The sequence below is a fragment of the Triticum dicoccoides genome, chromosome 4A (genome assembly GCF_002162155.2).
Source record: "Triticum dicoccoides isolate Atlit2015 ecotype Zavitan chromosome 4A, WEW_v2.0, whole genome shotgun sequence".
Lineage (NCBI taxonomy): Eukaryota > Viridiplantae > Streptophyta > Magnoliopsida > Poales > Poaceae > Triticum > Triticum dicoccoides.
Genome location: NC_041386.1, coordinates 517,653,249 through 517,659,615, shown reverse-complemented (window position 1 = coordinate 517,659,615; position 6,367 = coordinate 517,653,249).

Genomic DNA, 6,367 nt, shown 5'->3' with positions numbered 1-6,367 from the left:
CCACCACCTTCAGCTCCGCCAATTTCTTTTAGCTTACTTGTTGAGACAAGTTTGAAAGCTTAGCAGAGGTAGCCATGCATATGTGTTGACATCTCTTGCGTTAGACTTCACATTGAAGACCTGGATTGGGATTTGCCCCGGTCCAAGCAAGAGATATCGGGACAATGACCACAACTTCTTCTACAGGTTGTTCCATTGGAGGATTCAATCATTGGTACAATATGTCCTTAGGTGAATCATCTTCTTGTGATAGGGATATCGTTGACTGAGAGGTTAGCAAGTCACTTGGGTGCTTCCCCATCATGACCTCCAGAGCAACAACATTGAAGTTGTAAACATCACACCTCTATGTTACCCTCATTGTGTATGAAAATTCTGCAATAAAACAACTAGAACCATCTTTGTTAGTGTATTTCTCCAATATGACATTGCTAAGTAGTGCCTAAAATATGCAATGACATTGGTCCAAATAGCATTTTATTGATTTGTGTTTTCTCACTAATTCGGATTTATTTTTCCTTCACTTTTTCTTCAAAAGATTTTGGACTCCTAAAGGTGTATTTTTTGTGGTTCCCATAAAGAATTCTACATAGTTTATTTATGGATGGTTCAAATTATTGTTATTAACTCTAGCTGGCATATTTATAGCCTCTTAATATAGCCATGTGATCGTTCCTATAAGTATATTGTGGCTTTTTTCTCAAAAACGCAGGAGAGTTGTGCATCATTGCACGTGCTTGCAAGCCCCACTAAGTAGCTAAAACGGATGAGCCAGAAGCAAGAGAAAAGACGATGTGAGTCAAAAACCATGACCACGACAAAGACTGTAACGCCCTCGATGCGGCTATATCTCCTACGTGTCGAAGCACGACTTAGAGGCATAACCGCATTGAAAGCAATGTCGCAAGTGAGGTAATCTTCGCAAACAACCCATGTAATATAAATAAACGGGAAAGGATACATAGTTGGCTTACACTTGCCACGTCACACAAATACATAAATAAGTCATTAAATTCATCCAATACACTCAGGGTCTGACTACGGTACTAAAATGAAGAACAACCCCCAAATGCGACAAAATCCCCGATCGCCCCAACTGGGCACCACTACTGATCATCTGGGAAAGACATGTAGTAACGGCGAGAGTCTTCATCGAACTCCCACTTGAGCTCGGTCATATCATCTGGAACGGTATCATCGGTCCCTGCATCTGGTTTAGGAAGGAATCTGTGAGTCATGGGGACTCAACAATCTCGCACCCTCGCGATCAAGACTATTTAAGCTTATAGGTAAGGTAAGGTATGAGGTGGAGCTGCAGCAAGCGACTAGCATATATGGTGGCTAACATATTCGCAAAAGAGAGCAAGAAGAGAAGGCAAAAGCACGGTCGAACAACTATGATCAAGAAGTGATCCTAGAACAACCTACGTCAAGCATTACTCCAACGCCGTGTTCACTTCCCAGACTCCGCCGAGAAGAGACCATCACGGTTACACACGCGGTTGGGGCATTTTAATTAAGTTAAGTTTCATGTTATCTACAACCGGACATTAACAAATTCCCATCTGCCCATAACCGTGGGCACGGCTTTCGAAAGTTCAAATCCCTGCAGGGGAGTCCCAACTTAGTCCATCACGAGCTCTCACGGTCAACGAAGGATATTCCTTCTGCCAAGACAATCCGATCAGACTCGGCATCCCGATTACAAGACATCCTCGACAATGGTAAAACTAAACCAGCAAAGCCACCCGAATGTGCCGACAAATCCCGATAGGAGTTGCACATATCTCGTTCTCAGGGCACACCGGATTGTCCAAGGTTCCGATAGGCCAGCCTAGAGTTGCCCCTGGTGGCCACTGGCAGCTGACAGGTTGGACCAACACTTAGAGGAGCACTAGCCCGGGGGTTTAAATAAAGATGACCCTTGAGTCCCCGGAACCCAAGGGAAAAGAGGCTAGGTGGCGAATGGTAAAACCAATGTTGGGCCATGCTGGAAGAGTTTTATTCAAGGCGAACTGTTAAGGGGTTCCCATTATAACCCAACCGTGTAAGGAACGCAAAATCCAGGAACATAACACCGATATGATGGAAACTAGGGCGGCAAGAGTGGAACAAAACACTAGGCATAAGGCCGAGCCTTCCACCCTTTACCAAGTATATAGATGCATTAATATAACCAAGATAATATTGTGATATCCCAACAATAAACAATGTTCCAATAAGGAACGATCTCCAATCTTCACCTGCAACTAGCAACACTATAAGAGGGGCCGAGCAAAGCGGTAACATAGCCAAACAACGGTTTGCTAGGACATGGTGGGTTAGAGGTTTGACACGACAATTTGGAAGGCATGATAAGCAAGTGGTAGGTATCGTAGCATAGGCATAGAAAAAGAGCGAGCATCTAGCAAGCAAAGATAGAAGTGATTTCGAGGGTATGGTCATCTTGCCTGCAAAGTTCTCAGAGTTGCCTTGATCTCGTAAGCGAACTCAACGGGCTCCTCATTCACGAACTCATCTCCCGGCTCTACCCAAACAAGAACAACAAGCAAAAGAGCACAATCAACCACGTGCAATGCTCAAGCAACATGATGCATACATGGGATAATATGCGGGATGCGATATGTGATACATATGCATGATTTGCAAAGGAATAATTGAACCTAACCTCAACTTGGAAATCCAAGACTGCCACTGGAAAGGGGAGTTGATTTCGGTTGGAATCGATATAAAGATCACCGGAATCGGATGCACGGTTTGGAAATGGCAAGAAAAACAAATATGGCACGGGTCTGCGACAATCAGCAAGTGCCCAACTAAATGCAACAAGATAAATATACTACAACACTCAAACATGGCAACAAAATACATGGCAGGGATCCACTCATGATGCTTGACAAAAGATGAACACTGAGCTACGGCTACTTCATCCAGTAATAGGTTCAAACAAGCATGGCAAAAGTGCAAATGACAACAGGTTTCAGACTTTGTGAAATTAACACAAGTCTGGAATTTATCATTAGGAAGCAATCTTTAGAGCATGAAAACTACATGCTACGGGAACATAACATGGCAAATCAAGGCATGGCATGAAGCTACTCTAAGCACATAACAAAAGTCCCTTACTGACCATAAGCCAAGAGGGCACAGAAAATATGATTACACCCATGCAAACATAGCAAGTTTTATAAACAGATTCAGACTTAGTGAAATTTCAGGACATGGCAAAAACAGATTCATGTTGGCATGTTAACAAGCTTGGTTAACTCACTACATAGTATATCATGGCATGGAACAAAATCTAGCATGGAGTAGACATGAAAATGAAGCTATCCATGTGCAAAGAGACCTCATAGCATACTTGCATTAAATCACACAAAAAGGACAAAACAACATCATGATGTAAAATGACATGGTTGTGAACTTGCTCAAATGCAGAAAATAATTCCACCACTGGATTCATTGGATTTTTGTACCCCAAAAACATATATAATATGTTGGGCTTGCAGTAGAAAAATCATCACAAGTGCAATAAGTTGAAAACTGCCCAAAATGGAATCTGACAGAATTGGCAATTTCCATATTTGGAATGTCCAGATCTGGACTTGCCTGAAAAGGAAAGCTAGCATATTCCAGAAATGGAAATCGCTGGAATAAAAGAAAAGGAAAAACATGGGGCTATGGAAGGATGACATGTGGGCCCTGATTGTCAGTGATACGCGGATAACACCACACCCCAAAAATATACGCGGAACCTGGGGTTCGAACCCGAGACCTCCCGGGTGTGTGCGTGCCTGGGTAACTAGCTCGGCTGCACTCGTGCTTGTGCCAAGAGGGGGGTGGGGGCTAGACCCTTTGAAATAGACGCAAAGGCCAAGCCTTCCCTTTGCTCCTATGCAGAGAAGATGGCGACGTCGCCGTCGGGCAACAGCGGCAACCAACGGGGCATAGGGACTCCGGCGGGCGTGCAGGAACATGAGACGGTGTAGCTACGGGGCGCAATATGCAGCGGCTCGAGCTTGAGCTCGCGCTCGATTCGGGCGCGGCACGACGACGATGGCGCTGTGAGGCAGCGAGCGACGCGGATGCGGGATAGCTGAAGCAGGAGACGTGGCGAAGCGGGGCATGCAAGCCGTGGGCGTGACAGAGGAGATCTCGAGCGGGGGGCACACGGGCATGCTACGGCAGCGACAACAACTACATCTACAAGAAAAGAAAACAGGCCTCGCCAGAGCACCGGGAGCGCAGCAAAGACACGGATCGACCAAGCCTCACGGGGTCCTAAATGCCATGGAAAGAAAGGGGGAGGTAGGTGCTTTACCCAGCTCACCCTAGGACACGATGAGGTCGATGGAGGCGAGCCGGAGACGACGCGAGGGAGCTCTGAACTTGCCGGGGCTGTTGTCGTGAAGCAGGGGAGGAAGAGGATGATGGGAGGTAGATCCAGGGGCCGTCGCGTCGCGTGCGTGCAGGCAGGGGATAGAGAGGTACTTGACGACCCTCTCCACGGCAGTAGGAGGGTCAGAGACGATGTGGATGGCTACCCCGAGCTCGAGCTCTTGCTCGGCGAGGCCATGGTGGGCAGGGCGAGGGCACGGCGCGCGACGCTAAACTAGGCGGTGGTGAGGCAGGTAGAGGAGGGGGATCGGTCGAGGAGGGACCCTAGGACGCGGGGGACAAGTTTATAGGGGGCTAGGGAGCTTCTCTGGCCGTCAAATCGACCGAACGCCGACGTGGCTCCTGTGGATGAGCTGCCGTACAGGGGAGACGACGCTCCTGTCGCAAGCAGGTTGCATGGGCTGCGCTAGCTGGGCTGGCCGGTGCCTAGGTGGGCTGCTGGCTGCGGGAGGCCCAGGTGGATGCATTGGGAGGCTTCTCCCTTTTCTTTAGATCTGTGAATTTAAATACCGCTATAGAAAAGGAAAAAATCCAGGGAGGTAGGAGAGGTATTTGGCAGAAATAAAAATAGCCTCAAGCTCCTGGAATTATGGGCCATTTGAATAAATTGCTTTGGGGATTTTTAAAGGAAGAAAATTAAATCAAGTTAGAATTAAATTCAAACTTGAGTCAATTTTTAACCTAACCAAAACAGATTCAAATGAGTTGAAAATTGGCAGAGAGGATGTAGGCATGGTGCCAGATTTATAGGGAGAAGAAGAACATTAATGGAGTAGTGCAATATGGCACTTGCAAGAAAAGAAAAGAAAGGGAAGGAGAGGGGGGGGGGGTGATGGTTCAAAGGTTTGAGAGGGTGACAAGGGGTAATGCACATGATGCTCATGGCAACAACATGAATGACCAAATGCAACATGAGATGACATAGAGAAAAATGACAAGCAATGAAAAGGCAAAGCAAAGGGAAACAAAGCAAACCCAAAATGAAACCCTCAAAGAGGAAAACCACATGGTATTGAACACGACAAGGCTGGATACATTGCCAAAATTTGGAAATTTTACATCTGGGGTGTTACAACACTCCACCACTATGAAAGGATCTCATCCCGAGATCTAGGACTGGAAAAACTCCGGGTACTCAGAACGGAGGTGATCCTCGCGTTCCCAGCTGGCTTCACGGTCGGCATGGTGTGACCACTTGACTTTGAGGAATTTGATTGACTTGTTGCGAGTCTTGCGCTCAGTTTCTTCAAGAATAGCAACTGGGTGCTCACGATAAGACAGGTCTTCTTGGAGATCAATGTCTTCGAAGTTGACGGTGCGGTCAGGGGTCTTGAAGCACTTGCGGAGTTGAGACACGTGAAACAAGTCGTGCACGTTTGCAAAGTTGGAGGGAAGCTCAAGTTGATAGGCGAGATCGCCTCTCTTGCTGACGATCTTGAAAGGACCCACGTATCTAGGGGCAAGCTTCCCTTTGATGCCGAAGCGACGAGTACCTTTCATTGGAGAGACGCGGAGGTAAACATGGTCTCCGATCTCGAAAGCCAAATCACGATGCTTACTATCATAGTAGCTCTTCTGGCGCGATTGCGCGGCTTTGAGGTTATCACGAATGACTTTGCACATCTCTTATGCCTCTGTGATCAAGTCATTTCCAAGAAGTTGACGTTCACCGGTCTCTAACCAGTTAAGAGGAGTACGGCACTTCCTTCCATAGAGAATTTCAAATGGGGCCTTGCCCGAACTCGCTTGGAAGCTGTTGTTGTAGGAGAACTCGGCATATGGAAGACAATCTTCCCACTTCATACCGAAGGAGATAACGCAAGCCCTGAGCATATCTTCGAAAATCTGATTGACACGCTCGACTTGGCCACTAGTTTGAGGATGAAAAGCTATGCTGAAACGGATGTTGGTGCCCATGGCCTTCTAAAAAGAATCCCAAAACTTCAAGGTGAAGATGCTGCCACGATCT